Source organism: Daphnia pulicaria, chromosome 10 (genome assembly GCF_021234035.1).
Source record: "Daphnia pulicaria isolate SC F1-1A chromosome 10, SC_F0-13Bv2, whole genome shotgun sequence".
In the NCBI taxonomy this organism is placed as follows: domain Eukaryota; kingdom Metazoa; phylum Arthropoda; class Branchiopoda; order Diplostraca; family Daphniidae; genus Daphnia; species Daphnia pulicaria.
This window is the reverse complement of record NC_060922.1, coordinates 4884309-4911646: the sequence shown is the minus strand read 5'-3', so window position 1 is coordinate 4911646 and position 27338 is coordinate 4884309. Positions and strand designations below refer to the sequence as shown.

The 27338-nt window shown below is 43.0% G+C and overlaps 1 long non-coding RNA gene across 2 annotated transcripts in view; it reads left to right on the top strand.

Moving 5' to 3' along the window:
- The first annotated feature begins 3484 nt into the window (after positions 1 to 3484).
- Positions 3485 to 27338, top strand: part of LOC124313913 — a 38966-nt gene continuing 15112 nt past the window's right edge. Inside the window, exons 1-3 of one of the 2 annotated variants that reach the window (XR_006911061.1) lie at positions 3485 to 3592; positions 4069 to 4254; positions 6680 to 6748. This is a non-coding gene — a long non-coding RNA (uncharacterized LOC124313913). Of the gene's footprint in view, positions 3593 to 4068; positions 4255 to 6679; positions 6749 to 27338 lie in introns of those variants that run through there. The other variant, XR_006911060.1, reaches the window with a different exon arrangement.

Genomic DNA, 27338 nt, shown 5'->3' with positions numbered 1-27338 from the left:
TTATTACTTGCAGGTATTAAAAAAGATGGTGAGAGATTGGGAGAAACTTGATAAAAGCAGCCTATTATTAAGTTTCTTTTCTTTTGAAGTATGCATCTTTATATTTTTATTGGGACAGCGCACACTGCTGGTGTACACATGTTCCGGTTCACTTGTTAAAAGGAATGATACCAACAAAAATAGTAGCAAACGCAATAAGCCTTGGTAATGGGATTTTTACTTATGCGTAGGGCTGTGGAATCGAGAAAAACGTCGGGCAGTATACTATATTCTTTACACTATATGTAGGCTGGACGGAATTATTCCCACCGACGGAAGGTGAAGGAATCGTGCGCTCAAGATGATAAAATATGTATTCCCCATTTTTTTTTATTCCAGCGAGAGAGACCAGTACTTTTTTTCCCTTTTGCTCGACGGAATAAATGTATTCCGGTTTGTTATTCTGCTTTCAATTTTTGAGCATTGTTGACGATTGCACTCGGAGAATAGTAAATTTCTCTCTTCCGAAGTATATTCCCTTTAGCATTAAAGATTTAGACTCCGTCCATTCCCTTGTGGAAAACGGACTCGTCCGGTCTCCGAGTAATCGGATTCCATCCGGAATACTGGAATACCACATCCAACTGGGTCCGCATTCAAAATCATTTTATAGAAGGGGAGAAGAGAGAGAGAAAAAAAAGAATCGGGTTATTTCAGGAAACGATTGACGACTTCAACAATATAATCACATCAGCGATTCTTTTTGGAGAAATATAAATATTGTATACTCTTTATAATCCATTCGAGTGCAGCGGGGGTGGAAGCAGTGTTTATTTTCCCTCCCGCAGGTATTTCCGAGATTTTTTTATTTAGAAACCCCCCCCCCCCCCCCCAAAAAAAAAAAAACACAAATCCAATAAAAGTGAAAGACGGAAACGGGTAAACAGAATATATCTATTTAAATTTAAAAAGAAAGGTGTGCGGAAACGGAGGGGGGGGGGGGTAGGTGGGGGGGTTGGTAGTAATCATTGGAGAAGGATGGACAGGAACCCAACAATAGATAGTTTAATAACCCGCCACAATTGAGACCTTTTCTATATAACGTGCTGCGCCTGTGGGAAATTCCGTGTTGGGTCTGTTCTTCTTCTTTCTCCTTTCGCTGGCCCTGCAATTCCTTTTGAAATGGAAAGGAGGTACTGAAGCGAGTCCAGAGAATAGGCAACAGGATGAATGATCAAGAAATAATGGAAAAATGGAGCCGAAGGGACGCCCGTGGTGTGAAGCTTTGACACATTGAAACGGTAACAGTTTGACCCCCTACCGGTGTACACCGCGTCTTTTCAGAGAGACGGAGGGAGTGAGGAGCCAGCAGGACTATGTACGAGTCTTAATCGCCTGTATATACTACCTTCTCTTTCTCCTCACTGTACCCACCTTGATTTCCATTGCATTCAAATCGCTAGTCTAATGAACGTTCTTTCCATCCTTATGTCCGCGGAATAAGGCAGATGAAGAAGAAGAGCTCCCACCACGGGGGGTGGTTGTCTCTGTGTGGCTGAGGCGGGCGAACATTTTTCTTGCCGAGGTAAGGTAAAAATCTATTGTGGCTCGCCAAGCAGGGAGTCCGCTGTTCCATCTCTTTCCTTTCATTTCTTTTTTTCTCACTTTAAACGCAAATGTCTTGTCTTCCGCCCTACTACATCCCGCGCCACCCACGGATGCAACCGGACTCTGCCGGCCCGAGTGATTATCTCGTCCAAGTTCATTAGATCGTCCAGCTGAATTCAAACCGTTATGCCGCCTGCCATCAAATCGCCATCATCTGTATATATATACTTATGTGTGGAGCCGCTCTTAATTTCTTTACTACGGTTTCAGCTACCGTCATCTTCGAGCTCAGCTCAGCATTGGTATAATGATCAAATCGCCGTTGGGAATCAAATGAAGAATTCGTTCTCCCCCAGTACAAAAAAAAAAGAAAAAAGAAGTAATAATAATATCGCATTCGTATCCCAGATTGCTATAAATAATCCGCCCCAAGCTTCTATATAAGGTCACGGGTCATCAGATTAGTTTTTATACTTTTTTTATTTATTCTTTTTTTTTTGTTCTCTCGTTTTTCCCCGTCTGTGTTCTGTCTGTATACGAACTCAAGCTTTTCCGGTCGGTTAAGTCCCAATATCTCAGATGGATCCAATCAGGGAACTCTTCGTTATTTAGCGGAACAATTTCTGTTTCAGCGCTCGCACTTCTTAGTCGCCCCCTCATGCAGCATATTGTTGTGTTCCAGCGGTGAACTAAATAGCCAGAAACCAATGAAGGGAAATGTATTCCAACGGACACGTTGAATGTCTCCCCCCAATAAGGCACCACCACTGTGGAAAGAATGTTGAGTGTTGTTATAGTTACAACAGGCGCTCTCGCCCCATCTCTCTCTATTGAATTCGTTGGAATCAGCTTACTATTTGTCGCATTCTATTTTTTTCGTATTTAGAACTTGTTTCGTTTGAAATGTTCTTTCCCTTTGTTCCAGTCAGCGCACGACTAACGTGCGTGTTTGGCACTCTGCTGTTCAACGGACCATTAATTCAGCTGCTCTATTCTTTTCCCAGAGGGTGTTGTTCCTTTGATCGTTCATCATTTCATCCGTGTTCTGTTTTGATACGGATTCTTATCTGTCCACGGAACCGAATCACAATGATGCTAGGAATATCCTTAGTGTTCAACAAAGGGATCGATAAAATGTGGGGAATGCTCCATCGATTTGTGGGAGCCATAGACATTGAGGGTGTACAGGTGAGAGTGCTCGCCCATCGCGTGTAAAGCCTCTCTATCGTTCAAAATCTTCAAAACGTAAACGTCAATGAATTCCCACATCACAATGAACTTATTTTTATCTTAACGTGCGACAGACCAACAATTACACGGGCATATTCGCGACATTACGAATATTACAATGGAATATTATAGCCATTGAACACTCGATCCATCAAATCAGGACCGAGAAACGATAACATATTGGTTGCTTTTACCTTGTCAATAGTAAATCTAAAGTAATTATTTAAAAATCCGGATACCGTAAGGATTAAATTAACCTGCCATCGATTTTCATTTTCATATTTCTATGAAGCAATTGATATATCAATTCCGATCTATTATCCGGTTGCTATAAAATACCTCTACATAAATATCTTTCCTTTACTTTATTTCAAAAAGTGAAGTCAACTCAAATAAAATCAAATGTAACAGAAATCAGAATAAGTAGTAAGAATATCGGCAGTTGCCACTTCCCATCCCACTCCACTATTTTTTCCGAACTTTACGTTTACTCGTCCACAGTTTCCACGTTTTCACCCACGCACGTTTAAAAAAAAACAATAAATTTAATTTTGAAGTATGTATAATTGAATCAAAATATTAAAAATATCTGTGGTATTCATCTTCGAAAAGAAAAAATTATTGTTATCATTTTTGAATTTGCAATTGCAACACAGCTCAAGTTGATTCGGGACGACTCATTGTCATCTGTTCGTTGATGGAGAATGTAGTCATTTTGGCGCTTTTTATACACGTGTTGATGGACCGACCATTGGATATTTCGACCTAATTTTTAGTAAGTTCTAAATCTCTCAATGTTTTATAGTTATGTATTTTTAAGGTAGATATAGTGTACATTTACTACGAGAGTATAGAAAAAAAGAATGAGAATTTCAATCTTGAGAATTAGAAAAATCAAAATGGCCGTTTTGGAGTATTTAATCGAGAATGGATGTTTACTGTTCTGATGCTGCCTTACTTACTTTTGTTAGTTTCGTTTCATGTTTCGCCCCCTTTTTTGTTTTGTTTTTCTAAATGGGGAGTGGGAAAATTTAAAATTTGATTTGTACCTATCCTCTCCATTTGCTTTTAGTTTAAGGTAAGTAAGTGAACTATTACGTCAGAGATTTAAATGTTTTCTGAAGGTCTTAAAATTATAGGCTACAGACACACTCTAGTAGAGACACCATTTCAGACTGCATCTTCTGTCATTTTCAACGTGATCGTATCGTGAACGTGTGTTAATCTCTTTCTCTTTTATTGACAAAACAGTGCAAAATTGGAACTGAACAGCCTAAATGTGCCGAAATGCAGTTATTGTGCTTTATCGTCCCAGTCTGAATTTGGACCTTTCGATTCTTTTCTGCCACGAGGATCTCTGCAACTGTCAACGCCCTGCTAGACGCCAACTCAAAGGAATTTTGGCGTTGATACTTTTTGGGAGAACCGGAAGCCAAGGTAGGCTCACAACTTCAATATTATTTTGGCTGATCTGGTTACATGAATGCGCATTAGATTTGTACTCCGCTTCTAGTCTTATGGTCACATCGGCCACTCATTTGATTTGTGAGCGACTACGTTTTCCCCAGTCACAGGGGATTGGCTAACAACATAACTCATGTCGAGATTTTCTTATGCTCTCACTTTTTTTTAAAAAGACATTCAGAGAAAAGCGTATTGGTTTTAACTGAGTGTACCCTTTTTAAAGTCACAATTGACCAAATTTTTCAAATCATTTGATCTGTCCACCGAACTGAATCACGGTAATGCTAGGAATATCCTCAAGTGTCCAACAAAAGGATCGATAAATGTGAGGAATGCTGCACCGATTGGTCTGAGCTAGTCATTGAGGGTGTACAGGTGAAAGTGTTGGCCCATCGCGTGCAAAGCCTCCATCGTTCTTCCAAATTTGACTCGATTGCTTTTGGAAGCCGTCGCTAGTTTTCAATTTTGCTGTCCACCTTTCTCTATTGTTGCATCCTGCCGACTCTATTTTGATTCTTGAGCATCCCCTAAAGAGCACTGATATCGACTCCTGCTTCAATTTCGATTGGTTTCCATTCGGCGCCAGCAGTTTTTCTTTCCGTTTTTTTTTCTCTTGCTGGTTGCGTTAGATTTGAAATCGAAGGCCAAGGGTGTGTGTTGTATTGTGTTCGAGCGACACACAATTTGCTAGGCATTGTCGCTCTGCAACGTCGCGCCCACCATTCTTTGCCGGAGAATCCAGTGGGGTTTTCTCATCTTATTTTTTTGTTCGACTGTGCTCTGGCTGGCATTATTCGATCTCCTTTCTCCTCTCACCTCCATTATCTACGGCTTTGATCCGTATACGTAAGTCTCTGCCTTTAGTGTTTCAGAGCAGTTAACAAAGAGCAGAAAGGAAATAAGAATGCGACGAGTAGAGAAAAAGAAAAAGGGAATCAAAGCCCTTCGGGTGGAGTTTTCCTCGTATACGGAATAGAACTATAACAATAACTACATATATTTATATATAATATGTGCTGTATAATACTGTATAAAGTGGATGAGTTTCGGTTTCATTGTTGGACGGCCGACACGGTCACGATAGGGTCATCTCGCTGCATATAGTCCCCCCCCCCGTCCAAAGGCGCATCCATTTTTCATGTTTTTTTCTCGCCCCTCTAGCACCATTTACTCGTACATATATCCATTCAAATGGGCTGCGAGACCGTCGTTCCATCTTCTTTTTCTCTCTCTATTGCGCTGCCGCAGCTTGAGATGCTTATTTTGCGTCATTTCTATACAGTCATTCCACCACTTCGGCCGGCGAAACATCGTGCTACTCCACCCAGAAAAGACCCGATCTTGTTCCTTCTCTTTCTAGCCCCTTTTTATCCTGTGTGGAACTTGTCCGTCCACTGCGAGAAGATCGTTCTGTACTGTATACTATTCCAGCCCCACCCTATTTGCGGGATCGGAAAGTATCAGTCGGCATCAAACGATATTCGAAGCTGATCCAAACGGAAAAGTTTGTTTTTTCTTCTCCCTTTCGTTTCGTCCACCACTTTTTCACTATCGGTTTCTCTTGGCGTTCACATGCATCGTCCATGGTTCCAATCTCGCGCTGTCCCGCTACTTCGGGATCATCGAAATGGTGCTGGTCGATGGCGCCACCCGTTCACTTTGGAAGGCGTTTTTTTCTGCTTGATCAACAAAGGCTCATTTTCAGGGGTCGATGCCTGTTAAATGATATGAATTGGCGCACCTCGATAGCCTCTGTCTCTAGCCTTGAACGTCAATTTGCCCCACAATAACAGAAAGAATAAATAACAGTAAACAACGACAACGAGTAACAATAAATAGAGGGAAAAGGAAACGCGAGGTGGAGTCGAATGAATGAACGATTTAACTGAATGGAGGACGTCATTTTGCCCAGGCTATCCGATGGCGTGTTGTTTTGCAATTAGAAGCTTCTTCTTCACTGTTCAGAATGAGATTCCAATGTTGACCTCACACGTTGCTTTAGATCGCCTTCCCCTTTGCAAATGGGTATCATTTTCGAAAAAATATCGGTTCATGTTCGAAGAAGCAGAAGGTGTTGATTTGCTGCAAAACATTCGTCATAATAATGAAGCATGATTTATTCTGCCAGATTGTTTTTCGTGTTCCTTTCTCTCGGGCTCATGAATGGACACCAAAGATTGAGTGGAGTCGTTGAATCTCGTTTAACACACCAAGCTGCTGATGTACGTAAGGGGCTACCACGGTCATCCGTCTTCGCGTTGGATGCTATAGCTAGATAACTGTAGAAATATACTCTCGCTGGGAGCTATATAATTTCTTTTTTGTTGCTTTTAATAGCCGGGGAACAGTATAAGAACACAGGCAGCAGCATGTGTTTTCAATTCCGTTTTTTTTATAGAGATACTTTAAAAGTTTGATTCATCTGCCCGGAGCATGGCTGAATATTACATCTGTCTCATCACCCAGCATGTGGCAGTGGATGAGGCTCATGAAACTTCCCGAATGGTAGGCGAATTTTTCCAAGAAGTTTTATTTGTATTTTTTCTTAAACAGTTACGAATAAAATGGGAGAGGAGGAAAAAATAATAATAAAAAAAAAAACGTTCATCTTCTTCTGTCTTTCGCTTCCCATCTAACCTGGAGCATTTACCCCGCCGCTTGATGGACAGCCGTAATAACACAGCGGAACCCTGCAGTGCGGCGCTGTTGCACATATAGCTGATTAGTCTGCGATTCTCTGAAAAAGAGAAGAGTTGTGGCTAATAAAAAAAACCAAAAAACCCCGAATAGCTCGCAGTCCTCGGCCTGGGGTCGTTGCTTGTTGGAAATATTCTAGCCGGGAAATATTTTCACGACCCGCAGGTTTTCTGCGCGCATTATTGCGTCAAGCGCAATAAAGTGTTTGAGATGAAGCGCTTCAGTGATTTAAAAGCGACCTCGATGGAACCTTCATCACCTTCGTTTGAATCATTTTTCATTGGGCTTTCGCGGCGGTTCTCGGCTCTTTCCTGCTGTGCCCTCTTTGTTACTGAATCGTTTGTTTCATAGAGTGGACCCTGATTCAGAGCAGCAGGTTACAACATTTCGATGTCATTTCTTTGTAATTCTCTGCGGTTGTTTTCCCCTTCCTCGTTTTCATTCTTCGGTCTACACCCTGCGCCCAGTTTAATGCCACGCTTTCGGCGCTTGCTAGTCTTAGCTCCCGAACAATTTTGATTTTTTTACGACGATAAACGGTCGTAATCACGCGGACCGAGCGCAAACAATTGCTTTACAACCCACAGAAACCTAAAAATTTGATTGCTTCCGCCTTGTTGTTCGTGCTGGGCTTTCTATTTCTTTCTTTCTTTTTTTTTTTAAAATGAAATTTGGGTCTCTGTTTTTTTTTTCACTCCTGTCCTCTGACTTGGATTATTTTCTTGTATAAGAAAATAGGGGGGTATTGGAAGGAAATAACTATTTTTAGGCTCGTTATTATTCCTTTTTTTTCCTCTCATTATATTATCGTTGTTTTTTTTCTGTTTCTTATTCCCTTGGTGGATAGTGAGGGGGCGAAGGGCGGGATGGAGACGAGTTACGAATAGCAATTTGATTCGAGCTTCGTGTCCTTTTGAAGATCATTATGTCTCATCCGCTTCGTCCTTATACCTTATTCGTCTAGAAATGTTTGATATTATTATTTCTTTTATACTAGCTACGGTATATTTTGCTCTTTAAGAAAGTCGTTTTGCTTGCCCTCGTCCACGTTTTGTTGCTGACTCAAAGTTGATTGCTCCCCTGTTTTATGACTGTAATCGGGACGGAGAACAGGAGGAGGCAAAAAAGAGATTTGACCATGTCCAGCCGCTTCAGACATAACCATAGGTCTTGGGTCTCGGTCGTCTAGTCGGACAATGAATACAAAATGGAGAGAAACGGTGGGAGAAAAGAAGCAAAATAAAAAATAAACAAACAGCTGATGAATATCAGAAAATTGAATCTTGGGATGATTCACATCCCACTAGTCGAGACAGATCTCTTTCGCGCCTCTGTTTCAAATCAGGAAAAAATATTCAAATTACACAAATAAAAAAGTGGCTGGCTTTGCATTCCCGATGGCGTCTCTTAGGTGCCGAACAGCCAGAGAAGAAGAGGTGCGTGATGAGCTCTTCTCCGCGCTTCTTCAGCTCAGCTGGTGGCTCACATTTCCCTGGCTGTCTCTTCTCACTTTTCCTCTTTCGTTCTCAACCACCGTTTCGATTTTTTATTTTTCTCCCCAGACTCGACAGCGTAGAGCAATGCTCTTACCAATTTATGGTAATGGGCAAAGGAGGGCCACACGCATGTCGCTTTGATCTGGGAGCTATTCCTTTCCATCTTCTCTTTTCTCGTCTAGATCAACATTGGGATAGACCTTTTAAAAATATGAGTTTCTCGTCTCTATAGAGCATCCTTTAGTAGACAACGTTCTCTGTTCAACTCTGTTCACGACGTGACTTTAGAGATCAAGGCCCACGCAGAAATGATTGGGGGGGGGGGGCTGAAGGAAAAGTGCTAAAGCTAGATTGACTTGTGGTTGACTTTATCTACATCACAAAGTCCACTAAAAGGCAGCTTCCCTTCTGCTAGAGAAACTGGTTTCTTGGATGTCAAACAGAAATCCAAAAGAGTACACAAGAAATAAAAAACATGTATACATCTCTTCTATTTTGTTGTTGAATTGGGGCGAGGACTGGCGCACCGAAATCGATGTGCCGGAGGAGATAATGTCAAACTAGCGAAATCTCTCTTCTTCTCATCTCATGGCGAGCAGAGCTACTACCTCTCAATTCTTTTTGCTCTCACCGTATACACAAGGGCTCGTTAAGGACCAAAAGATTGGATCGCATCGTCTTGCGTGCACCTGATGAGCTCTCTGCTTTGCACTTTTGCATTCAAGCTGAATTTTTCATAAACATAATTCATAATCTACTAGCATTGTATAGGAACGACTCTGGAGAGATATGGGAATGGGATGCGCTCACAAAAAACGAGAGTCACCAGAACGAATTCCCATTCATAATCCGTAGTCGAACGTTGTCTATCCATATGATCAACTCTTATTGATTTATATTTTTTTCCCTATTTTTTAAAATTGATTCAAGTATAAATGACAAATATTTTTCGGGGTCGATGTTAGGGGGTGGGGGGGGGGGGGGTGGGGGGGGGGGGGGTGGGGGGGGGGGTGAATAACATATGTACCCAATAACAAACAACAACTTGAATGGTGAGAAACTGGACAGAATTTCATTCTGTAGCGGGACGAATTCATGAAGGGACATGGGACCTCGTGAAAAATAAATTTTTCCAAGACCAGAAGGTTAAAAACATTCTCCTCTTGCTGTATCTACTCTTTGCTAAATCCAAGCGAGACTGAAGGCAAAGAAAATATTTGAATAGGATGTAGGGGGGACGACCTCGATATCCATCGAACTTTTTTTTTTTTGCCTTTCCTGTTTAGAGAGCTCATAATGGATGTTGCCAAGTGAGCTCCGAAGCTAATTCCTTCTTCTTTCGTCCTGTAAGATCCCTTCTCGGTTTATATTCCTTCCTCTACTAAATAAAAACGAGGATGGTTGCAAGAGGGGAAAGAAAGAGAAAAAGAAGAAAGAAAAAAAAGGGGAAAAAAATAAGAATCCTCGATTTTATTTCGCATGTTTTACTCGTGTTTGTTGGGAACGAACGAAGGAAAGAAATCAGTGGATGGAATCTTTATCTTTTTTCTTTGTATCCCCTTTATTTATTTTACTTTATTTAGTTTTATTATTTTTCCCTCTTTTACCCCAGTATAGTCAGTGGGCATCTAGAAAGGAATGAGGGTTCAAAATGGAAGAAGCTCCGAAAAAAAAACGAAGGGGGTTCTAGATGGATTTCAGACCTCGTCCCGAAATTTACATAAACATACACAAGCAACTTGGTATCTACCTGTAATCGATTAACAAAAGAGCAAGAAAGAGAGTTCATAAAACTGATGGACGGAGAATCTGGAAGAGGGGGAATGCTTTCGAGTTCATCGTCTACCACATAAGCGAGGGACCCTTTTTCTCCTTTTTATTTCATTGCTTTTTATTCACAGAGATAACCATTAAAAAAATAAAATCAGACTGACCGCTCGTCTCGCAGACGTGTATTATATTTATATGTACTCAAGCCAGCGCGTTTCTCGCGTCCAGATGACGGCCACAAGGAAAATAACTATCCGATAACTATCTGAATCTCATCAGGTAGCGACGCGGGGCCCTGGCGAGCGACTCTTGTCTGCTGGCCCGGTCTTGAAACCCCTCAAAACACCATCGCTTTCAACATTATCTTGATTCCTGATTCTGATTTTGTATGTGAGCAAGAGGGGAAGGTGAGGTGGGCGTGGACCAAGACGTCCGTTGAAAGACAAGTGAAAGAAATTCACGTCGAAAGGCCAACTGAATCAAGGCAACATCGTTCCGGCTGGCAGAGACCAAAAGTCTACAAGACATACATAAAAACCACTACTCCCAGTCAACGTGCGTAGTATATTCGTGTACAAAGAGACCCAAATTTCTAAGTAAAATTCAATTTCTCTTGATTTGATTTGACGGTTGCAAGCGGGAATGCTTATTTGGGTGGGATCTTTACGGGTCGCTCCTTTCTCTTTCTCTCTCTCTCCGACTCCCACTCTTGGCCTCTGTCGACATGCATACATCTCTCGAGCGATGGGATTGACAGTGTGGGCCGTTGTGAAAGCTCAACGGCGAATCACGTCAATTCCGGTTACCGTGGAAATCAAGGATAGCAACTTGGGAGCGGTTGAAGACAGAGTGCTCTCATTCGGGGGCCACTTCTACTTGTAAATTCCATCAGAAAGTCCAATTCAAATGCGCGCTGAATGCCAGCAAGAGGACGAGTGGGTGGTTAGTATATCGAAGAGTGTTTTATGCATTTCTTTCTTTTTCTTCTTTTTTTCTTCTTACGCGATATTTCTTCAATTCCGCCGCCCACTCTACGTGTCTTATCCGCTTTTGTCATTTTCTTACATCTATTCCCGGTCGAAAGCGGCTGGGGGATTCCAGCTGGAAAGTGGTGGCCTCTGGTAGCGGAAGCTGAAGTCTTAATGCCTAGAGGGCAACCACAACTACTATACTAGAGACTTGTGCTACACATATAATCCTACTAACTGTCGTTACTTCAAAGCTTTAGCTCCCAATTGGCTTAAAAGAAATCAAGATTTGCTTCCACGTAGTAACATATCTCTGCTCCGTTATTCGACTTCTTCTTTTTCCATATTTTCTTTTTTCAATCATAGTCTCTTGAATATTCATTGTTCACGGAACATATGATTGGAGGTGGATCCTTTCTTTTCTACAATGCTAATCAAAGATCTTTTGTATAACGGAGCCAGTCCTCTCCCAATACTTTCTTTGTCAGCGTCCGCTGACATTAAAGCAACGTAGCAGACGGGACAGACGAGAAAGAAAGAAAAAAAAAACAGGAAAAAAAAATTTTTTTTCTTATTTTTTTTTTTCGCTATCATAAATGTAAAGGGAGTACCTTTCTATCATCGGCTCTGCCCCGTTTATATATGTGTGTCGATGGTTATCTGCCTCCGACACTATAACCTTTTTGTTATTACAAAACACCCACAATATCCATCGGGGTTTGGAAAAGTCCGGCCGATCCGGTTTCAGGTTGGAAATGAAAAGATAAAGGCGGCGGTGCTGCATAGCGGTGGCCAGAAAGCAACAGTTTGCAAACACAGCCGACACTATCTGACAGCTGAATCGAGCTGTGCTGTCCATCAACCGGGCCCAGCTACACACACACACACGGCATAGAAAAGAAATAATATATAAAAGAGAACCAAACTTATTTTCCTCTCGCGTTTCCCGGAAGTAATTCCGGTTGGAAAATCTTGTATTTGACGGTCTCCTGCCTACGTGTGTGTGTGTGTGTGTGTATGTATACACGTCGTTTTTCGCTTCCTTCTACAAACAATCAGCGACACCCACAGACCGCATCAGCGGTTCTACATATATACAGGCGCGCATATCGAGTTGCGTTTCTTGTTTGTTTTTCTCGCTGTCCATCTCTCGGCTTCTGACGGGCCCGTCACGAGATTCAGATTGAAACGGAGAAGGAAGGCGGGGTTCACTGCAACAGCAGAGTGCGGAGTCTGATGAATCTGTTAGGTAAGTCGGCGAGAAACGTGATGAGTCCATCGAGTATGCAGATGAGTCTTGTTCAATCACTTTTTCTGTATTTTTCCACGTTTTCGGTTGGTTTCCCTCTCTCTTTTTCTACCTATAAGGTTATAACAATTTCCATCACACATTCGGCTGCTGTGTATGTGTGTGTGAATGGGAAAACAAACAAACAAACTGACGATGAAACATCGACCACTGCTGGTCGACACGCCTTCATCATATTTCCCCCTCTTTACCACCATCTTTATTATCCTATTTCGTGTGTGTGTTGTTAAGTCACATGCGTTCGGTGGGAGGGAGCGGTTGAGAGAGAAGAGGGGGGAAATGTCGTCGCCGGTTGCATGGGTGTTCAATCCCGACGACGGCCGAGCAACTGCGGGATTGACAGCGTCTACAAGGATCAATCAACTACATCAAAAGGTGGAGCTAGGCAGAGAACTGAACAACAAAATAAGGGAGAGAGGTGGGGAGGGGGGGGGGAGAAAAGGTCGTATCTTCTTTTTGGGTTGAATAAGAAGAAGAAGAAGAAGAAGCTGGTTAGGGGTAGCTGTGGCGCGATTAATAATATCAATGTAGGTCTGATTGATATATACGACTATAGACCCAATTCATGTGACTCGACGGCTGGCTGAAGTTTACAACTGCTCGGCTTATTGTGTGAGTGTGCTGCCTTGCACGTAGGGCCAAGCTCGTGTTTGAGTATGCTGGAGGGAAAGGGGGGAGACGAGGTACAGTGCGAGCAAGAGACGACGACGATATGAGAACAGTAAATCACAAAAACGGGGGCCCTATTCACTCTTGAAGAATGAAGGCGAATATAGAAGAAAACGTCCGAGGAGGGATATTATTTATACAAGAAATAGAAGAAGAAGAAGAAGAAGAAGACGTTGTGTAGGTTTGTGAGGAATAACAACGGGCGTTGGGACATGGGAAAGGTCGGGGCCGAGGCGATTGGCGTTTGTTTCCAATATCATCAGAGTACATACACGTAAGCGTTGGGGACGACGTATGCTAAGACATAAAAGCGGAGAAAGGGAGAAAAGCGTGAGCGTCTGTTAGCCGAGGGTTTCCCGCGACGTTCGGTATGCGTTCATCACAAGGAGCCAGAAAAAAAGGGGGAAATATAGAGAGGAGGAGAACTGTGTACGCATAAGATTGGCGTAGGGAGCGAGACCCCCCTCCCTCTGGTTCCTCAGGGGCGGAGGCTTAACAAACAGTTCCATTAGTGGCCTATTGTGTGTGATTTTCTTCTTCTTGACGGTTCGTGAGGCTTTCAGGTCGTTCGTCAAGTCCCATATTGTGTATACACCATTCGTACACATTTATATATATATGTATGTATGCCGTCTTAGCTGGTATACAAACCTTTTCTTCTTCTTCTTCTTCTTCCTTCTGTCCCTGTCTGGCTGCTGTGTGGATCTATTTATTGTCGGTCAGCTCTCCCATCCGAGCATATGTACACTAGGCAATTTTGTGACTATGAGCTGATGCCAGACGGAAAAATGTGACGGCGGTCGGGGTTTTTCTTCTTCCCCCGCATTCTCGGTCCACTTGATCCGGTTTTCTTCTTTCATTTTGTTAACCATTCTTGTGTCCGCTGTCAAAATAGGGCTCACGATTGAATGGATCGTCAGCCAATAGCCGAGGCTACCGACGGCCAAAAGAGACCTCGGATCAGTTGATCCTGATCATTGCATTTGAGGGATTTTGTGTCTGTGTATATACTATAGTGTTCGAGCTCGCCTCAGCATTTTCCTTCTTGATTTCGCTCTTCTTGTGCTCTTCTCCGCACAAGTGCACACGCACATCTTCCTCTTTACTTTGCTTCTTGAACGGACTACCGCTATCACTCATTGGGGAAAGCCTCTGAGGCCCTATCGATCGTGTCTCGGTGATCGATCTGTCATTAAAATCGATTCATCCTCACACACACGGGGACCTTTCGTGATTCGTTTTGAATAGAGGCCAGGAAAACGTCTCCGTCACCAGTCTCCCAACTCTGGTTCTCTCTCTCTCTCTCTCTCTCTCAGTCTTCGCTCTTCTCACACTCTCTCAGACTTTATTGCTAACATTTTTGTCGTCTCCCAAGTTTCAAAAGGGAACCACCAAAGTGTTGACCAATGCCTGGCGAGCCTCAATTCTGTCGGTAATGACAGACGGTCGTGTCGGAAAGATTCATCAAGACCAGCTGGTGGGCCCCATTCCTTTTTTTTTTCCGGTCCCATTCAGCAGGGTTATGTACATGTGGCGATCATTAAGAGAGCATTGAGGCCCCCCCCCCCCCCCCCCAACAACACGGTTTTCTCTCCTTTTCATCAACTGGACTATGTCTGAAAAATAGACGGACCAGAGGGAACTCTTGGGAGAGTGAGACCATCTTCAAGTTCGGGAACGTGATCCTCCTCCCCACCAACATCCAACGCGGTAATAGTTGGATCCGTTCAAAATGGCCATTCAATTGATTTGAAACGGCCCTCGGAATCAAAAGTTTCGGGCGAGCGTCGTTTTTGTGCCCAGCACACTGGTCTAACAGCCCTCCGGATCGAAAGTTTCCGGCTAACCTTTTGGACATTTAAGCTGAACTCGTTGAAACAGTTGGAAGACATTACGAATAAGACGCGAGCGAAAGGGGATCAACACAAAAGGGAACGTCTGTCATTAAATTTGGTGGGGGGGGGGGGGGTCTTTCATCGCTAATGAATTATCTACTTGGTTACCTTGTAAATTTAAAGGCGCTCCTGTCATCGTCGCTTTTTGGGGGCACATCAAAGGAAAAGCAGCGTCCATATAGTTCCGTTCTCTAGCTCTCTCTGTACGTCTGAAGTTTCGCGCGCCCCCCAAAAAAAGAAAACGAAATCTCGTCGTCGCTATCAGAAACGGTCGCGGGTGCCGTGACGAGGGGCCGCGTTATTACCTTAAAAAGCCGCAGTGCTCGCACAACAGAAAAGATGAGAAATGACGGCAATTACGTTGGTCTTTTCCGTCTTTGACGGCGGCGCCGTGCTTCGCGAGACTGCTAATTCATCGTCAGATTAAGCTAATGATAGGGTTACCGAAAGCATATACATATACACCGCCGGCTGAGTCTCGTGAAAAAATACTGTATATATACAGCACAAGGAAGAAGCAGAAGAAGGTAGAAAAATCAAAAGGAAACACGAATATGTTAAAAAGGAATATAGTTAGAAAGAGAGCTCCGAACAAGCGAAACACGAATGAACAACAATTCACAAAAAAAAGAGAAAAACAAACACACACACACACATAACAGCAACTTAAAAAAAAAGAAGAGGAAAAAAGAGAGACAGCAATAACGAGACGAGATTCTTTTGACGTCTGAATCGTCGACGAAGAACGGGGAATGTAATTTCGCAACATTTTTGACGTTGTTTCCATATTTTTGTGTTCCCGCCGAGAGAGAGAGAGAGATAGAAATGTGGGCGGTATTTTGTGCGCATAGAGTTTTTCGGGGACTTTTATTTTTTTTTTTTTTAATAAAAGTAAACTGCGCACTTTCCATTCTTTCATCACCTCGGCTACCTCCACCATTAATACGACATGGTAGCAGACACTGATAAATTGATTTGTACCACATAAATCAGACTCGCGGCGACTTGGTGTGTGTGTATTTTTGTTCTCGTTTGCCCTTATCTGTTGTTCCTCTGGGCGAAAGGAATTCTCGGCCAATTAGGGTTGATTCAAGGAGGACAGACAGAGACAGAAAGGCTATGTGCGCCTTTTATATATATAAAAGAAAATCGAAAACAAAAAATCGAAATAGCAGGGAATCAGGTCTTCAGCATGCTAACATCGCATCCGACATTCCCGCTATCCTTGCCGACTTGTATCTCGACTCTCTTTTTATTTCCACATCCATTTTTCTTCGTTTGCTGTCTCCATTTCTGTGTTGGGCTATCAGACGAGACCCCCCTCCCTTGTCACTTTAGGAGAGAAAAAAAAATTACAATTTTAAAGAGAAAAAGGGAAAAGACGTTCAGATAACGAAGAAAACCTCAGCGCTTACACTTTTTGTGTGTGGCGCCTTGCGAGTTTTTCAACCATTCTAAAAACTGGTTTTTAATGACGACGACGACGACCAAAAAAAAATAATAGTATAAGATATTCATTAAGGCTCTATCCAATTCAAACCCCAACCCCTCCAAAAAGAAGATGGTCGAATCAAATAGAAAGAGAAAACAATGTTGTTGGATCACGTCACGGCCAGTTGTTGCAGCTGCACAGCTGTTTTTTGTATAACTCTCCTCGCCTCTCTATTATATGTAGTCCGCAATGGGCTATCGGATTGCGTGATGTTGATCCATCCGTCTTTTTTTGGCCGGGCTGCCTACATGGGTACGAAGCCCACAAACACAGTGGAAAAAAACAAAACAACGGCATCAAAAACCAACAAAATTAGGTAAGTGATGGAAGACCAAAACTGGCTTGTAGCTACTGTCAGTATGGCGTAGGATCGACGGGGATTCTTGCGTGTCACCCGCCCGCAACACAACGAAATGGAAAAGAAATACCCAACAACAGCAACAACAACACACCATTCAAGTCAAGTCAAGCAGCGTTTCGAAATCGACTCTCATCACCGCCATTTCTCATTTCCTTGAGACTCTCAAAAGTTCCGCTCCGGCCGGCAAGCTGTTGCTGCTGCTGCTGGGCTCTTCCTTCTTCTTTTTTTCTTCGTGTTAAATCACGGAGTTCTCTTGCCCTACCAGATGGCACCCCGCAGCGTCTCGGCGGCTTCTGCTGTCTGTACGCTGTGCCAGTGGATCATATGCGTAGTAGTGTGTGCATAAAGACCTCTACGCTTCCGCACGCAGATATCATTATCACGCTGGATCACCTGGTGATTAACTCCGAGTCCGAGATAGACGCGGGAAGAAGAATAGGGAGGCAACAACTTGAGCTGGGGGGGGGGGGAAGGGGAAGAAAAAAAAGATGAGGCAATAATACAAACCTCCAGCGAGAGCTCATTTATTCGTGAGAGTCAAAGTCTCGTTAAGCTGTCACGACGTCGAATTCGACTTTTGCCGAGTCAGACACTTGTTGCCGTGTCGTGCTATTTATTATTGAATCGTTTAGAACCACCGGGCCTCGTAGCGTGAGATACTACTCTCCGGCCCGTCGGTCTATTAAACGGTCTCCTTTACGAGAGGCCAGCCACTCTCTCATCTCCCTTTTTTTCCCCTCAACCACTTTTTTATACGTTCGACTATTCCGGGGCTTTGCCGTTTCGTTGCAACACTGTCGTTACGACGGATCATTAAAGTGAATCGATCAGCACTTTCCCTCTCCGTTTCAATCCCGCAGTCGACGCCGCTCACGAGATGGAGTCGCCGCTTTGCCTGTCCGTACCGGCCCCGCCATTTCGCACGGCAACAGTTTGGCCAATTGTTTAAATTATAAGTTAAAACAACACAAAGAAAAAAAAAAAATAGCGTAAATGATTATAGCAGCGCGTACATACACACACACACACAAGCGAACAATATCGTATGTAGTTACAATGGGCGAACGGGGGGCGTGAATGGTTAAAAGAAGTCAAGGCAACAAAACAAAAATGTACGGTTTCGGAAGAAGAAGAAGGGAGCGTGAGTGCACGTCTGCAATGCGATAGAGGTCACGCGCAAAATACGCACGAGAGAGAGAGAAGCTCAGATCAAGGAGAAATAAATGGGGGGGGGGGGGAGAAAATAAGAAGTTGAAACACCCTGCGGGACTGAGACGGCCCGTTGGAGCCAGATGGCTAGCGATGGAGTGTTTTTTTTTTTAACTTTTATTTTTATTTCATTTTTATTTTCTAAAAATCTCCCAACACCTCTTTTTTGGGAATATTTGAATTCCCCATTTATGAATTTCATTTTTTCTTTTCTTTTTTTTTTACTCATCACACCTGAAAAGAAGAGGGTGAAAAGTTGTAAAAAAGAGAACCTTTTTTTCTTTTTTGGAAACCAAAACAAAGATTTAACACGTTTCTCAACATGTTATTTCTTCTTTCTTCAAATAATAAACGGACGGAGAAAAAAAAAACGCTATGTATAGATGGTGCAAGGAAGAGGAGGCGTGACATCCTCGGGCGCGCTAGTTATATATCCACACACGCACTGAACGTTTGCTTAGACTTTATTTTCTTTTTCGGAAAATTCTTATGGATAACTCTATTTCTCTCTCCTTGTTTTCTTCTCTCGTGGATGTGATAGTGTTGCCTTAAATGTGCCGTTGATTCGTCCTTGTATCTTTTTCTTTGCCTAATGCCAACTCACTTTTGTGTCATCTTGCTTCTGGGAAGCTGGAGGACAATCGACAAGGAGAACAAGTTTTTTTTTATAACTCAAGCGCAAAACGCAGGTGATCCGACTGACGTAGTAACGCTGAACTTGATTCGTCCTTCTATTCCGAAAGATTTTTTTTAAGTCTCTCATAAGAGTCATAACGGAATGATATTTCTTTCCAACTTACAAAAAAAAAAGGGAGGGCCGATGCAACGACTCGGCGGCACGACGTTCAATCGATCGATCCTCTTGCTCAGTTTTTAGTCTTTTTGTTTGGTAACTCTTTGATATAATAATATTTATATTTTTTTTGTTCGCCCGCCACTTTTGACTACTATCAGTCATCGGGATATACTATTGGCTGTTGCTGTGTTTGGCCATACGTCGTAGCGGGCACACGCCTGGTGCATTTGATTTATATTGATATTATACAATCTGCTGGTCTGAGTTGTGACACATGATTTATACGCAACACCGAATCGGTTCTTGTTTGTCGTTTATATCAACTCCTTCCCTTCGTCGTCCCTTTCCACCCGTTTCTGGCATTCTGGCGACTGTGGTGTCTGTCTCTCCCCACTCCAGGTTCTTTTTCGTCCTGGCTGCTGGCTGCTGCATAACATTTTGATCTCCTAGAGGTGATAAGCAAGCGGGGCCCTGTTTGTCTTGCAGCCCATCATTCTTGTTTGTTTCGGGACTGGATCTTGATTTTTTTTTCTCTTCTTCTTTTTCTTCCTCCTTTTTGTTTTTATTTAGTTTTGCTTTCGTTCTTTTGCCTATTTTGCTCCTTCCCCAGACGCAAAAAAAAAGTTTCTTTCCACTTTTGGAGCTCCTTTTTTTTCCCTTTCAAATCCGTTCAATCAAACTTGGCAGCCACACACAGAGAGGAATAAGGCAACGACGGTCACATCGAAATGCTGGCTAAAGCAATAGCTGAATCGGTTTCGAATCTTATTATACTATATACGCTTGCGCTTCCCGAATATTTTCCAGAGCCCATGGGATCGCTATGTTTTTCTCACGGGATTGCGTGTGTTTTTTTATTCCTCTTCTTCTTCTTTTTTTGTGATGTGTCTCGTCATCCCCTGCCACAGTCTCTTGCATCAGACTATGTCGGCCCTGCGTTACGGTACGCGTCTTGCATGTGTTATCTTTTCTCAAGTATACATGAGTTGAGGCTAGAGAGAGAGAGAGAGTTGAAAACTCTGGTTTCGGCCATTCCAGGTGGAATTGCGGGAATGATTCGCATTTTTCCCGGTCATCTATAATACAGGAAAGCTTTCCACAAAGACAAAGCGCTGCTACATGCATGAACTATTTGTATAAGGAGTCCTCTTTGCCGACTCCCGCCGCTGTCAATGTTTTCCGATCATTTGTTGTTGTTGTTTGTTTTTTGTTTCTCCGAAGAGAGAGAGAGAGCCCAACCTTTTAGGAGAACATATTTGTCTTTGTTGATTTATACCACAGAAACTCGATAAGCTCTTGACTTAAAGATGGCGGCTAGAAAAAAAAGAGAAAAACCAAACAAAAACAGGTTGTCGTGTCTCGACTGTCCTTGTTTATCATTCTTTTCCCATTATTATCAACCAACAATTTTTTCGGTGAGAGAGACAAAAAGGTGAAAACCAAGAAAAACGGGGTTTCGATCGACAAAACCGGGCACTGCTTTTGACGGGGCGTCGGAATAATAGACGGTGCGGTCGGATGCGAGCGGAATCGTCAATGAGGGCAACTCTACGACGTGCCGGACGAGCACTGCTGGATGAAACGTCCTCGGGAAAAGAACGAAATCGAGTGAAAGATAAGTGAAGAAGGTACACACAGTTAGAGGGGGGCAAAGCGCTTTATCTGACGTACAATCGCAAATCCGTTTAAGTGTTTATTTTCGGTTTCTTCTTTCTTCTTGGATTTTTTCTTTTCTTTCCCGTCAGATTTTCTTTTTTCGACACGATATGAGGAGGCCGTTGGCATAAATGTTTTGATGTTCGTGGATGACGTTTATTATCAATACCCAGAATGGACTATCCCACGACTGACCGCGCGCGCTCAACGGGTTATTTTCAATTCGTAACGCTGGGGAGGTCACGAGTCGGCGGGAGCGGTCGTGAATCGCGAATGATTGGGAAAAGTCACTATGTAGTGTGGATGATGAACTCTGAGGAGCAGGACAAGTTGAAAAATCTCTATTTTTCTTTTTCTTTTTTGGTTGAATAACTTTCGATGTTTTACGATTCGGTAGTTCTGACCTTTTTCAGTTGTTTGGCACATAAAATACGTCTGCATCTTTGGCAGCCTCTCTTCTCGATTGAATCTTTTTCTTTTTTTTTTTCGTTTTTCCTTTTAGCTATAACCTTCGACATTTTCCTTTTCATATATCCCAATTGTTTTCTTCCTTTCTCTCTTCGGGATTGGAAATGCAAATGAACAACGACGAGTCAGTCTGGGCATCATATTGAATCGTCCGGCTCATCTTCGTTCTGGAAGACAACAATCTGAGGTGATGATTCGTGATGCTGGAAAAACAATGCAGAGATTTACGTTTCTCTTCCAAATGCCCTGTTTACCCTGGTTGCTTCCTACGTCGAAAGACTCGCCCTTTTCATTCATCGAACATCCCCATAGAAAGCTGAAAAGACAAAAGAATTTCTTAGCGTCAAAAGTAGTCGAGGTACATTTACAATACAGTCTCAAGTACAATACGTCATGAGTAATCAAATTGAATATCAATGGATGATGTACCGAAATTCGATATGTGATAGTGTACGTCATTGGGTTCGTCTCCATTTGCGACTCGTGTGGCCTCAAATGTATTAGAACGCGACGTTTCTGTCCATTTTTTTTTATTTTTTTATTTCCTTGGCTTTTTTTCTTATTTTGTTTAAATCTATTTGTCCTTGCGACACGTTCGGCTTCCTCCTTGAGACCTTCGCCATAAAATGACGTCCGTTCCTGTTTTTGCGCTGCTTCACGCTCCCTAAGGACATATATCCGACGTATCGGCCTTGTTCGATAAGTGGCCGCAGCAATCGACACCAATCGTCTTCACGAACGAGCCTAAAGCTTCTTATTTTTCTTCCGTTTTATTTATTTCTCTTCTAGCCGTTTCAACATGAACATTGGAATCAGATGGAAACGGGTCCAATCCAAACACTTTGGAGGTTTTAAAAAATCTGATGTATGGAAATAGTGTGCGGGGGCTGCATACAATTCCTTGAGGAGGCGACGCACAAGTTCTCGAAGCTATTCGGTTAGTGAAGGTTATGGTCGCGTGTCTTTCGTGATGGTGGACGGAACTATTTTCTTTCTTCAGCTCCCCCTCATCGGAGTGCATTTTTTTTTCTCTTTTTGCCCTTAACCTTATTGGATTTTTTGAAAGGATTCCCAGTTGATCCTTCAGCTGTTTTTCGGTCACCACCTCCCTCCGCTCGGCGCTTGATGCGTCTCCCTTTTGTGGGTCTTACCATCCCGTTCTTTTTTCCCCTGCGCCTATCGCCGACTGAATGAGTCCTCCTTGTTTTGTTCAAAAGGCGATTTGAAGTGTAGAAAAAGTCATTCTCTACCACCCCACTCCTGCTCCTACTCCTCCTCCTCCTCCTCCCTCGTTCGTTTGGGAGACGCGGGAGGACAGCAATTTTATTGCTTCCTGTATTTGCATGTGAAATGTGCTGCTTCATCAACAAGAGTTGCGTCTATACCATACTGCCACCCTCCTCCTTGGCCTTCTTCCTTTCCCCCCCCCCCCCCTTCGAGTCCTTATGTTCTCCCCTATTTTCACCTCAGTCCACCCCAGATACCCCCACTCCACTTGATCCAGGCCCTTCGCAACACCTTATAGAACAGTGGCACCAAAGTTGAAAGCCAGAGAGAGAGAGAAGTACATTCGGGAGTTGGAACAGCTGAATCCAATTTGCCTATGCACATTTTTTTCTCCTTCTTCTTCTTCTTTTCTTGTCTGAGCATTCGTACCCTGGAGCCGCTATTCGGGAGTGGCACATAGTAGCAGACTATATTGAAAAAGTATACCGGATGAAAAAGGAATAAGAAAGAGCATTGCTTTGAGATCATCGACTTTTTCCTCCTCCCATTTTTCTTGAAAGTCTAGCGATTCATGTCGATGACGTTCGTTCCATCTTTTTTCTGTAAGCGTTTCATCGAACGGGAACGGAAACTGGACCCAATCAGGTCCACCACCGCTCCCAACTTACTGCACCGTCTCTCCCCTTTGCTCGACTTGTGAGACTTTAAACTGAGTGGTTGTAGTATAAGATGGTCGCCATCGACCGTCCACCGATCCTACCTCGAATGAGGTTATCTAGTTCTCTCCGGATTGCGAATCTCCCTTTGACCGTACAGAATCGAACCAGCTCATCACCGACCAGATCATTTTCCTTCCTCTTTAGAAAAGCTGTTTCGTTTTATTCCTCAAATTTTCATTTCTTCTGCTGTGACCAATAATCGATAGAGGTGTGTGTGTGTGTCTGAGTATGTTTTTCCGTCATTTGGTGGCGGTCGATTTCTCTCTAGTCCTTTTCACCATCGCGCCCTGCAGCCCGTGAAACCATCAACCGCACCGGATCGTAAACAAGGCAGTCGACTTATGTATGTATATATATATAATACCGAGCTGCTCGCAGCGCAGGCACGCTATATAACGCTGTGTATAGTGATGGTGCAGCAGAGCAAACATTGATCGGACGGCGGTTGTGCCCATCACTTGCCCATTACACTTGCGGTGTTAACCTCGTTTGATTCTTATTCATTTCACAGGACAACTTTAATGGCTTCCGTTTTTTCTTCCAACCCGGTGGTGGGTTAGCCATTTTTTTTCGTTCTTTCGGGGGGAGAAAATTTTCCAAATGTTAGAGCTGCAAGTAGGCGGAAGCCCAGGAAAAGTCGCGAGACGACCTTTTTTCTTTTTTAATATAGAGCGCCGCCGCGACGTCCGTTTAAATAAAAGTCCACCCACTCTTCAACCTACTGAAAATGTACGGAGGCAATACTTAAATGAAAATGGCGAGTTTAGGAGGTGCACACGAGAAGCGAATTAAGTCTGCGAGTCGTAAAAAAAGAGAAAAAAAAAATACCGGAGTGTATTGGCAAGTGGGATGCACCTACATTTTCCCTGGATGGCCTGGGTGCCGAACATCAACAACTAACCTGCTCTTATAGTATTCAATGATGACGAAAGCTTGTCGACGTTCGTGTCGTAAAAGACGATGACAGAAATACACATACATGGTTATGTGCTGTACGTCGGAGGGTGCACTTATCGACCGACTCGTGTTTTCGCTTCTTCGCTCCGCACACAGCTCTTGAATCAGTCAACGATCCAGCGTAATAAGGTTAGCAGAAGACACAATGAAAGGTATATACGATACTATCCTCCCCCCTTTATGCAGTCCAGTTCTCGTCATGGATGATCAGTGGGAGGCGAAAGGGGGGCGGTACGTGCATCCATCCCACCGGACAAACTAATTCCCCGAGTCTGTTATGATATCTCGTCGTAATATCAACATTATGGGATCAGCTGCTCGGGTACGGTAACTGCTATCGCGTTCAATCAACCGTTTCCATCAGGGAGACTCCCGGCTATTCCTTCTCTATCAACAGGTCGATGAAAAAAGTTTTCTTCTTCAGTTTTGTTCTCTTAATCGCGTGGGGTTCTGTAATGGAACAAACAAAAAAGGGGCGGTATTATTTTCTAATATAATTTTATTTTCCTCTTTCTTGTGTGCACGCGTTAGGTTTTTTTTTTAATGCTGCAGACTCTGGTAAACGAACCCGAAATTTTTTCTTGTGTCTCCTGTGTCACTTAGTCGAGTCCAACGAAATCCGGCGGCGGTCTTTCCTTTAAATGAGTAATCTGGATGCGGTTGGATGCCGATTGTTTGGCTGGAATCCTTGAAGTTGCCGTCGTTCATAAATGATGTGCACGAGAGAAGTGGAGTGAAGTCTGCGAGTGAGTCGTTAGTTCTCGCATTGCTCAGCTCCAAAACGCGGAAAACTGTGGCCGGACCATAATAGGTTCAACCGATCTTGTTTTTTTTTCTTTCAAAGAGAAGCCAGCAGAAATTGCCATCTGTTGTTGTGTACTATTCTATATAACATTTCCCGACTAATGAAACTAAAATGAGACTGTGAAATATAGAGTCGCGGCATCGCTATCATTAATGCAAACGCCTCATCTTCTATGAACAAGGTATCATGCACTATGGATGAATTTACTCTAAAATTAACTTTCACCGCCTTCTCTCTCCGGCCCACCTTTCAGGTTGTGGGGTATTTTTGCGACAAAAAAAACGAGATTTTTCCCTATCCGCCCAACGCGCGGGATATAGCAACTTCTAATAAAATGTCAATGTCGATGAAAATTGGTTTTCCTTGACGACGGGTACAGCATCCTCGTCATGGCTACACAAATGACGACACGAGGCAATCGAGCCAATCAAGTTATATGTCAAGAGGCAATAAGTAGCAGTAGCCCGCAGGTTTCAGCTTGATATTGACAATCATCTTGACCGTCTTATCACGCGATATTTTTTTTTTTCAGTTGTTGTATGACGTCTTTCCGTTTGGTTGATATTTGTTGTTGTTGTTGATTTAGAATTGATTTATTTTCGCTAGTTCATCCGTCAACATTGTAGGCTGTTGAAATATGTACAGTGTGGTAGGCGGTGCTGCCGGATCACGATACTTTATCTGTTACTTTCACTCGATTTGGTTGCCATTGACAAGCGGATAAATCTCTGGTTAATCTCTTAACTGACTTGGTATAAAAGGACAGAGTTTGTCATTGGGCGTGTATGGCACTCGCAGTCTCCGGATTTCCTATTTATGGCCAAGAGATAATGCTGAACTCTCTCTCTCTCGGTCGCTCGAATGTTTTCGGGTTGGCAATGTCGGGATCCCCGGTGGATTCCACTTCAAAGTCTATCGCCGTGTCGTCATTTGTATAATAGGATGAGATAGTTGTTGTGGAATCTTTTATTGCCTCTTTTCTTCTTCTTCTCGTTGCGACCTATTATTTCCCAGACTTATCTAATGAAGTATTAGTGGAGATAATCAAGCGAGAGCGAAGAAAAGGAGACGCAGATAAAATCGATCGACGACAGCCACTACGCAGCACCAGCCAGCTGTTGCCGCACCGAGCGCTAATAGTGCCGTGTGTTTTTAATCGGAGCGCATCAGTAGTCGAATAGATAAACTATGTGGAAATGAAGTAATAGTTGATGGCTGCACACCGCATTAAGAGTTCGACATGTCGTCATCGGTTGTCTTACCTCTTTAATACCATTATAACCCCTCGTCCGTGGGATTCATGTCAAGCGAAGCTAATAAAAAGCAACGAAACGAGAGAAGAACAAGACGAAGAAAATGTCGAAAGTAACGACTAACGAGCTCAAGAAAAGCCAAAAGGAAATGATCACGGTCAGATGACTTAGTGTGTCTGTCCGAGAGTACACTCTCTCTCTACTATGACGTATAGATATAGTGGACGGAACAGAGATGGATTGCGGTCCCTATGCGTACCGGACACAAAAGCTTCTTTTTTCTTCTTTTCTTCTTTTCTTCTTCTTCTCCAACTGGGAGGACATGTGGATGATGTCTTGGCATGTTCACAACTCTAATGGACCGAGATGGACACACAATGCGGAACGAAATCAAACCCGAACTATCGGCTCTGCTGTCGACCCTCCTTTCAACCGAAACTTGTAATACGGTGAGCGCTTCTGGGAAAAAAGATGGGGGCCACCGTTTTCGTTCGGCCTTTGACCTTCCATTAGCATTCCGATGCTTCCTCTTCCATCTTGTTTGTTTCTTTCAATTATCAATAAGGGGAGCAGAAAAGCGTAGAGAAAGGAAGAAGTGGAATGAAGAAAAAGGTATATATTTATAATATCATATAATGAGGAGGATTCGTTCGTGCTGAGCGCTACGAACTCGAATGAATGTAAAAACCCCAAAAAGGCATACAAGGGACAAGGGGGGATACACACACACAGACATATAAGCGAGGTCCTTAAATGGAGTCACACTGACTGCCTATTGAAAATCACGCGTCGTAATTGAGGTTCCCCCGATATATAATGTGTTCAACATCCCCCCCTTCATCTTTTATACGCTTCTTGCATGTGTGTGTGCTTGCTGTGTGTTCAGTAAACGACTTGCCTTTTTCAGTCTCCTCCGCCCCCTCCCGTCTTTCCTTCTTTTATAATTTGAAAAAGAAAAGACTCCCTCTTACAAACAGTCGTGTAGAACCAGACACGTAGCAGAAGAGAGAGAGGATCGAAATCAATTAAACGGCGGGATGTTAACCATTTGCTCGCGCCCTTGGCTTGATTGTTTTCTATTTTTTTTTTTCTTTCTCCCTTTTTTTAATATTTTTGAATTTATTTTTTTTTCTTTTGTTGCTGCATTCAAACTATTGAGAAAATGAGTCCGGTTATCTTCACCCTTTCGCCTGACCCGCTCATTAAACGGGCATCTTTTCTTTCCTTCGACGTTCTTCTAGATTTCTTTTTTGTTCGTTTTTTTTTCTACTATTCTTTCTCAAATCTCCGCCTATTCTATTCTCTGCTAC